A 10278-nucleotide genomic window follows, 5' to 3' on the forward strand; every position below is an offset into this window, starting at 1 on the left:
GGAAGCAGAGGGTAATAGCTATTGAAAGTTGAGACACAAGAGGATTACCACCATGCTACTGATGGGAACTGTGCAAGTGCTTAGTACAGTTCTCTGCACATAGTAAGTGCTCAATAAATACCACTGAATGAATGAACTGAGAAGTAGGTTGGCCTAGTGGCGTCAGAGGACCTGGGTTCTAATTCCAGTTCTGCCACTCGTCTGCTGTGAGACCTCGGGCAAGTTACTTCACTTTTCTGGGCCTCAATTTCCTTGTTTGTAAAATGGAGGTTAAGGCTGTGAGCCCCACTTGGGACATGGACTGTGTCCATCCTGATTATCTTGTATCTATCCCAGTGCTTATCATAGTGCCTGGCACATAGTAAGTGCTAAACAAATCCATTAAAAAAACGGTTAGAAAATAGGGGAATCAAAACAGATGTGAGGATTGCTTAAACCATCAACACACTCATCTGAAGGATAACTCTTGCAGTTTGTATCTGCAGTCAAACTACACAACCCCCATTATGAGTTAATAAGTAAGGCCAGTGAATCACATGAGAACCAGTGACAGAAATGTTTTTCTTCAGCAACTTATTAGCTTAAGTGCAGCTTTCCCTTAGGTATCTCCTTGCCACAAGCCTCTGTTTCATCAACTTGTGGAGACTGCCTTCTTTCTCACTGGGGTTGTGGGCTGTTAAGTTGTAGCCACATCCTACCCCAGAGGTAGCCATTTCTTGGAAAGGCTGTCCCTGTTTACATTATCATGACATCTGCCTCTCTGCTGACATAGAGAAGCAGCGTGGCTCAGTGGAAAGAGCACGGGCTTTGGAGTCAGAAGTCATGGGTTCAAATCCCGGCTCTGCCAATTGTCAGCTGTGTGACTTTGGGCAAGTCACTTAACTTCTCTGTGCCTCAGTTCCCTGATCTGTAAAATGGGGGTTAAGACTGTGAGCCCCCCGTGGGGCAACTTGATCACGTTGTAACCTCCCCAGCGCTTAGAATAGTGCTTGCACATAGTAAGCGCTTAATAAATGCCATTATTATTGTTATCTGAAGAGAGTCTTCAAACTTGGGAAAACTGTAGGCCCAAAGGTCTGAAATGACAACAATCCACTGGCATCCTTCTGAAGGAATCGTTATTGCAGGAATGCTGTGTATCGGACAGTGAAAAAACATTGTGGGGTAGCTCTCCTATATTACTGCAATTCAAGGATCTGCCACTGGAGGGAAGTACAGGTACTCTTCTTTAGAAGCTCTTTCCCTGGTTGATCCAGTCAGTGTAGCTGAACTTATTACATTGCCCAACTGGACCATGGCCTCATCCCCTATCTCTCCCCTCTCCAATCCAAACTACAGTCTGCTGCCTTGATCGCCATTCTAAAATGTTGTTCAGCATATGCTTCTCCACTCCTCACAACTTTCATTGGTTACCCATTTCCCTCCACACTGACCAGAAGTTCCCGACTATGAGTCAAGCTTCCCTACCAGTTCACTTGTTACATATCTGCTCTCTTTACCTGCAACTCCTCAGCTTGCACTATTGGTTCCTCCAAAGCTAACCCTCTCACTGTGCCTTGCTTTGGGTTCTGTGCCCCTACACCCTCAGCTCTGCCTCTGCCCACCTCATATTCTCCTGGCAACAGCTCTCCCCATCTTCAAAGCCACCCATAAATTTCACCGCTCGCGTGAAGATTTCTCTGATTATTCATTCATTTAATCGTATTTATTGAGCACTTACAGAGCACTGTACTAAGCAATTGGGAAGTACAAGTCGGTAACATATAGAGACAGTCCCTATCCAACAGTGGGCTCACAGCCCTTCCACCACCACACTAGGTTGTTTCAACATATATATCCCACATTTATTGGTACAACAGTACTTAACATATATTTATTTACATGCACTATCAATCCATCAATCGATAGTATTTACCGAGCACTTACTACGTGCAGTTTACCATAGTAAGCACTTGGGAGAGTACAATACTATAGAGTTGGTAGACATGATCCCCATCCTTAAGGCGCTTACCATCTAGAGAGCTTACAGTCACGCACTACTTATTTTCTGTCACTTATTCACCTATTTTTCCATACTCCTACTTCTACCAGGTGTATTCTTGTACTTCCTCCTACTCCCACTCTTTCTAAATAATTTATGCATACCAATTTTCCCCATTGTATTGTAAGCTCCTTGAGGGTAGGGATCATATCTTTTGCTTGTACTCTCTCGAGCACGTAACAGAAGGTTCTAGAAAGTGGTTAACTCTGTAAGCACTCCACAAATATGAATGATTGACAGATTGATAAGCTAAGGGAGCAAGCTTTATGTGGCAGCCGATTTTGCAGTCTATATACTGGACTGTCTGGAAGCTCCATCTCACAAGAGCTCTGACAGGGGTTTCTTATTCTTTCAAACTCTCCTCCCCTACTCTTAGATAGGAGATTGAGAGTGGAAAGAATACATTTTGGGGACTGAAGGAAGAGCACTTAGAACAGTGCTTGGCACATAGTAAGCGCTTAACAAATACCATCATTATTATTATCTTCATTTACTCTCACTGTCTCCATATCCTCTCCTCCAATTCTCTCCTTGATCCCCTAAAATCTGGTTTCCACCCCCTTCATGCTGTGGAAAGAGCCCATTCTAAGGTAACCAATGACCTCCTTCTCGCCAAATCTGATGGCCTCTACTCCATCTTAATCCTCCTAGTCCTCTCAGCTGCATTTGACAATGTGGACCCCACTGCCCCTTCCAGTTATTGCCCTATCTCGCTCCTACCCTTCCTTTCCAAACTCCTAGAGTGAGTTGTTTATACTCGCTGCCTCGAATTCCTCAACTCCAACTCTCCTGGACCCCCTCCAATCTGGCTTCCATCCCCTCCACTCCTCCAAAACTGCCTCTCAAAGATCACCAATGACTTCCTTCTTGCCAAATCCAATTGCTCCTACTCTATCCTAATCCTCCTAGGACTCAACCTGTCCAAGACTGAGCTCCTTATCATCCCTCCCAAACCCTTTCCTCTCCCTGACTTTCCTGTCGCTGTGGACAGCACTACCATCCTTCCTGTCACACAAGCCCGCAACCTTGGTGTCATCTTTGACTCTGCTCTCTCATTCACCCTGCACATCCAGTCAGTCACCAAAACCTGCCGGTCTCACCTTCACAACCTCACCAAGATCCGCCCTTTCCTCTCCATCCAAACCACTACCTTGGTACAATCTCTCATCCTATCTCGACTGGATTACTGTATCAGCCTCCTTTCTGATCTCCCATCCTCCTGTCTCTCCCTGCTTCAGTCTATACTTCACTCTGCTGCCAGGATTATCTTTCTACAGAAGCGCTCTGGGCATGTCACTCCCCTCCTCAAAAATCTAACAACCTATCAACCTTTGCATGAAGCAAAAACTCCTCACTGTTGGCTTCAAAGCTCTCCATCACCTTGCCCCCTCTTACCTCACCTCCCTTCTCTCCTTCTACATCCCAGCCCACAAATTTCGCTCCTCTGCCGCTACCCTCCTCACTGTGCCTCGTTCTCGCCTGTCCCGCGATCGACCCCTGGTCCATGTCCTACCTCTGGCCTGGAATGTGCCCCCTCCTGACATCTGCCAAACTAGCTCTCTTCCCCTTTTCAAAGCCCTACTGAGAGCTCACCGCCTCCAGGAGGCCTTCCCAGACTGTGCCCTCCCTTTCCCTCTGCTCCTCCTCCCCTCCCCATTGCCCCTACTCCCTCCCTCTGCTCTACCCCCTTCTCCTCCCCACAGCACTTGTGTATATTTGTAAATATTTATTATTCTATTTATATTATTAATGATGTGTATATATCTAGAATTCTGTTTATCTATTTTTCTGGTATTGATGCCTGTCTACTCATTTTGTTTTGTTGTCTGTTTCCCCCTTCTAGACTCTGAGCCCATTGTTGGGTAGGGATTGTCTCTATCTGTTGCCAAATTGTACTTCCCAATCAATCAATCAATCAATCGTATTTATTGAGCACTTACTGTGTGCAGAGCACTGTACTAAGCGCTTGGGAAGTACAAGTTGGCAACATATAGAGACAGTCCCTACCCAACAGTGGGCTCACAGTCTAAAAGGGGCTCACAGCACTTAGTACTGTGCTCTGCACACAGTAAGCGCTCAATAAATATGATTGAATGAATGAATGAATGGACCCTCGTCTCCTTGAAACTTTATCCAACCTTAGCTTCACCAAAACGGTCCTTTCTTGGTTCTCCTCCTATCTTTCTGACTGCTTCTTCTCAGTTTCTTTTGCAGACTTCTCCTCTGGCTCCCATTCTTTGACAATGGGGCCCCTCAAGGCTCAGCTCTTCATCCTCTATTCTCCAGCTACACACACTCCCTTGGTGAACTCATTCACTCCCATGGCTTCAACGACCATCTCTATGCAGATGATTCCCCAATCTACTTTCCGGCCTCGACCTCTCTCCTGTTCTGCAGTCTCAAATGTCTCTTCAGGACATCTCTACCTGGATGTCCCACCAACATCTCATACTAAACATGTCCAAAATTGAACTCCTTATCTTCCCACCCAAACTCTGTCCTCCCACTGTCCTTCCCATCACTGTAGACAATATTACCATATTCCCTATCTTACAAGCCCATAGCCTTGGCGTTGTCTTCTCCTCATCTCTCTTATTCAACCCACATATTTAATCTGCCACCAAATCCCGTCGGTTCTGCCTTCACGACACTGCTAAAATCTGCCTTTTTCCTCCATCCAAACTGCTACCATGCTGATCCAAGCATCTATCATATCCTACTTGACCACTGCATTTGTCTCCTTGCTGATCTCCTTGCCTCCAATCTCTCCCCATTCCAGTCCAAACTTCACTCTGCTGCACAGATCATTTTTCTAAAAGAAGGCTATGTCTCCCCACTCCTCAGGAACCTCCAATGGTTGCCCATCCACTGCCACATCTAACAGAAACTCCTTATCATTGTCTTCAAAGTACTCAGTCAGCCCACCCCCTGCTACCTTACCTCACTTGACTCTAATTACATCCCAGTCCGCACACTTACTCACCATGCCCTGATCTCATCTATCTCACTGCTGATTCCTTGCCCGTATCTTCTCTCTATCCTAGAACTCCCTCCCACTCCATATATGCCAGACCGCCACTCTCCCCACCTTCAGAGCCTTATTAAGTTTACGTCTTCTCTAGGAGGCCTTCCCTGATTGAGCCCTATTTTCCCTGGCTCCCTCTCCCTTCTGCATTGTCTATACACTTGGATCTGTGACTTTGGGCCATTTAATTCACCCACCCTTAACCCCCAGCACTTTTGTACATATCTTTAAATTATATAAGTTATTTATTTATATTAATGTCTGCCTCCCCTTCTGAACTGTAAGCTTGTCGTGGGCAGGAAACGTGTCTAGCAACTCGACAGGGAAGCAGTGTGATCTAGTGGATAGAACGTGGGCCTGGGAGTCAGGAGGACCTGGGTTCTAATTCCGGCTCCCTCACTTGTCTGCTGTGTGACCTTGGGCAATTCACTTCATTTCTCTGGGCCTCAGTTACCCCATCTGTAAAATGGGGATTAAAACTGTGAGCCCCATTAGGGACAGGGGCTGTGTCCAACCTGATTAGCTTGTGTCTACCTCAGTGCCTGACACAGAGTAAGCTCATAGCAAACACCATAAAAAAAGCAAAACTCCATCATATTGTCCTCTCCCGAGTGCCTGACACAGTGCTCTGCAGACAATAAGCACTGAATAAATACCATTGATGATGTTGATGATGATGAAGACCTAGTCTGTAATTGATGTTCCAGTCCAGGGAGGTGACAAGAGGGGATTTAACCAACCAATTACTTGTATTGAGCACCTGCTGAGGGCCAAAAAACTGTATTAAGTGCTGGGAAAGTACAGTAGAAGCAAGTCACACTTACCCGCCTTCAACGAGTTCCTACCTCATGAAAATCAGACACTTAGTAGCATTCCAGCCAAACAGTGCCAACCTCTGAAATCCCCCCAGTGGAATCCTGGAAGTTCTATGAAGGAGTAGCATCATTTTGAACTATGACCCATGTACCTGGCTAAGTCCTCCAAGATGGTCATTTGAGTTTTGCAGTTTCTCTCCGCCTCATCAACTTTCGAAGTCAGAGGCTGTGGCTCATGTCGGCAGGAGCCAATCAGAGGGCCCAGCTCATAACCGGGTGGTAAATTAATCTCTTCAACTGAGTGAAGGGAGATCAGATGGTGGGGAGGGGGCCAGGGACAGGTGTGATCCAATCAGATGTAGCTTTGGCAGTGCACACCCATATTATGTACCCGTCGGGTACTCAACTTCACAAAATCTGATTTCAGGATCCCTCAGAATTATGGTGATGGATGAGTTCCAAGTTTACTGCTTTAAGATGTCTGAAGGAGTTCTGAAGAGAGAAACAAGTATCTTGGAGCGATTGATAATTTGTGAAATTGTCCTCTAGGGGCCTGAAATAATTAGTCAATCTCCTTAAATTCCTAATTTGCACTCAGTGGGATAGAAGGGGGATTGGAGGGGTGGGGGAGTAGTGGAGGAGGAGAAGGAGGGAAAAGCAGTTTTCTCCATCATGGGAGGCTAGATTTATTTGTCTTGTTATTCCCTTTTTTTTTTCAAAAAGGAAGAAAGATGTTTTGTTCTTTTCAACAGGGAAGCTTGAAGCACTTCAGTGAGATTAAATCATTAAGAAAAATAATATCAGTTAATTTTTAACTGGGGACCAACTCGTGCTGCTCTCCTAGTGACATTAAGCAGAATGAGTGATATCAAGAGTTCATGGGGATTTATCGGCATAACAAAATGTAAAATATAATTATTGTTATTATAAGTATTAATTGTTATTATTCTGCTCAGTGAGCTAGCTCTCTTTTAATGGTTCACTAAATTGTAACTGTCATAGAAATTATATATAATTTGTTTTCTAAATTAAATTACAAGACAGTGGCATGTCTGAGCTCCCAAAGTTTAAATGGGAAAAAGTATTAATGAAAAAGAGGAAAGCAGTGGGGTAAGTGTCAAAATCTCACCTAGAACTTTACAGTTCATTTGAAACTAGGTTTTTGGTAAAAATAAAAATAGGGTCTGTTACTCCCCTGGAGGTTAGCAGAGGGGCTCAGTAAACATTGCTACTCTCCCATCCTTCCCAGCAGTATCTTCAGAAGAGATCTCCTCCTTCCTCTCAAGTGCTACTCCAGCCACTTGTGCTTCTGACCCCATTCCCTCTCATCTTATGAAATATCTAGCCCCTTCCCTCCTCCCCTCCTTAACTTCCATCTTCAACCGTTCACTCTCCACTGGTTCCTTCCCCTCTGTCTTCAAACATGCCCATGTCTCCCCGCTCCTAAAAGAACCCTCTCTTGACCCCACCTCCCCTTCCAGTTATCACCCTATCTCCCTCCTACCATTCCTTTCCAAACTCCTTGAGTGAGTCATCTACACCCACTGCCCCGAATTCCTCAACGCCAACTCTCTCCTTGATCCCTCCAATCTGGCTTCCATCCCCTACACTCCACTGAAACTGCCCCCTCAAAGGTCACCAATTACCTCCTTCTTGCCAAATCCAATGGCTCCTACTCTATTCTAATCCTCCTTGACCTCTCAGCTGCCTTCGACACTGTGGACCACCCCTTTTCCTCAACATGCTATCCAACCTTGGCTTACAGACTCCGTCCTCTCCTGGTTCTCCTCTTATCTCTCTGGCCATTCATTCTCAGTCTCCTCTGCGGGCTCCTCCTCCCCCTCCCATCCCCTTACTGTAGGCGTTCCTCAAGGGTCAGTTCTTTGTCCCCTTCTGTTCTCTATCTACACTCACTCCCTTGGTGAATTCATTTGCTCTCATGGCTTCAACTATCATCTCTATGCTGATGACACCCAAATATACATCTCTGCTGCTGTTCTCTCTCCCTCCCTTCAGGCTCGTGTCTCCTCCTGCCTTCAGGACATCTCCATTAGGATGTCTGTCCGCCATCTAAAACTCAATATGTCCAAGACCGAACTCCTTATCTTCCCTCCCAAACCCTGCCTTCTCCCTGACTTTTCCATCCATGTAGACGGCACTACCATCCTTCCCGTCGCACAAGCCCGCAACCTTGGTGTCATCCTCGACCGCTCTCTCGTTCACCCCTCACATCCAATCCATCACCAAAACCTGCCAGTCTCACCTCCGCAACATCGCCAAGATCCGCCCTTTCCTCTCCATCCAAACTGCTACCTTGGTGGTTCAATCTCTCATCCTATCCTGACTGGATTACTGCATCAGCCTCCTCAATCAATCAATCAATCAATCAATCGTATTTATTGAGTGCTTACTGTGTGCAGAGCACTGTACTAAGTGCTTGGGAAGTACAAGTCAGCAACACATAGAGACAGTCCCTACCCAACAGCGGGCTCACAGTCTAGAAGGGGGAGACAGAGAACAAAACCAAACATACTAACAAAATAAAATAAATAGAATAGATATGTACAAGTAAGATAAATAAATAAATAGAGTAATAAATATGTACAAAAATATATACATATATAGGTGCTGTGGGGAAGGGAAGGAGGTAAGATGGGGGGATGGAGAGGGGGGCGAGGGGGAGAGGAAGGAAGGGGCTCAGTCTGGGAAGGCCTCCTGGAGGAGGTGAGCTCTCAGTAGGGCCTTGAAGGGAGGAAGAGAGCTAGCTTGGCGGATGGGCAGAGGGAGGGCATTCCAGGCCCGGGGGATGACGTGGGCCGGGGGTTGATGGCGGGACAGGCAAGAACGAGGTACGGTGAGGAGATTAGCGGTGGAGGATCGGAGGGTGCGGGGTGGGCTGTAGAAGGAGAGAAGGGAGGTGAGGTAAGAGGGGGCGAGGTGATGGAGAGCCTTGAAGCCGAGGGTGAGGAGTTTCTGCCTGATGCACAGATTGATTGGTAGCCACTGGAGATTTTTGAGGAGGGGAATAACATGCCCAGAGAGTTTCTGGACAAAGACAATCCGGGCAGCAGCATGAAGTATGGATTGAAGTGGGGAGAAACACGAGGATGGGAGATCAGAGAGAAGGCTGATGCAGTAATCCAGACGGGATAGGATGAGAGCTTGAACGAGCAGGGTAGCGGTTTGGATGGAGAGGAAAGGGTGGATCTTGGCAATGTTGTGGAGCTGAGACCGGCAGGTTTTGGTGACGGCTTGGATGTGAGGGGTGAATGAGAGAGCGGAGTCGAGGATGACACCAAGGTTGCGGGCTTGTGAGACAGGAAGGATGGTAGTGCCGTCAACAGAGATGGGAAAGTCAGGGAGAGGGCAGGGTTTGGGAGGGAAGACAAGGAGTTCAGTCTTGGACATGTTGAGTTTTAGGTGGAGGGCAGACATCCAGATGGAGATGTCCTGAAGGCAGGAGGAGATGTGAGCCTGGAGAGAGGGGGAGAGAGCAGGGGTGGAGATGTAGATCTGGGTGTCATCAGTGTAGAGATGATAGTTGAAGCCGTGGGAGCGAATGAGGTCACCAAGGGAGTGAGTGTAGATTGAGAACAGAAGGGGACCAAGCACTGAACCTTGGGGAACCCCCACAGTAAGGGGATGGGAGGGGGAGGAGGAGCCTGCAAAAGAGACTGAGAATGAACGACCGGAGAGATAAGAGGAGAACCAGGAGAGGACGGAGTCTGTGAAGCCAAGGTTGGATAGCGTGTTGAGGAGAAGGGGGTGGTCCACAGTGTCGAAGGCAGCTGAGAGGTCAAGGAGGATTAGGATAGAGTAGGAGCCATTGGATTTGGCAAGCACGAGGTCATTGGTGACCTTTGAGAGGGCAGTTTCCGTGGAAGGTAGGGGACGGAAGCCAGACTGGAGGGGGTCGAGGAGAGAGTTGGTGTTGAGGAATTCGAGGCAGCACATGTAAACAACTCATTCAAGGAGTTTGGAAAGGAATGGTAGGAGTAATATGGGGCTATAACTAGAAGGTTAGGTGGGGTCAAGAGAGGGTTTTTTTAGGATGGGAGAGACATGGGCATGTTTGAAGGCAGAGGGGAAGGAACCAGTGGAGAGTGAGTGGTTGAAGATGGAAGTTAAGGAGGGGAGAAGGGATGGAGTGAGAGATTTCATGAAATGAGAGGGAATGGGGTCTGAAGCACAGGTGGCCGGAGTAGCACTTGAGAGGAGGGAGGAAAACTCCTCTGAGGATACTGCTGGGAAGGATGGGAGAGTAGCAGAGAGTGTTGAGAGCCGGGGGGTTAGAGAATTGGGGGGAGTGACTTTGGGGAGGTCGGACCTGATGGATTTAATTTTGTTAATGAAGTAGGAGGCCAGATCATTGGGGGTGAGGGAAGGAGGAGCGGGAG

The sequence above is a fragment of the Tachyglossus aculeatus genome, chromosome X4 (genome assembly GCF_015852505.1).
Source record: "Tachyglossus aculeatus isolate mTacAcu1 chromosome X4, mTacAcu1.pri, whole genome shotgun sequence".
Taxonomy (NCBI): Eukaryota; Metazoa; Chordata; class Mammalia; order Monotremata; family Tachyglossidae; genus Tachyglossus; species Tachyglossus aculeatus.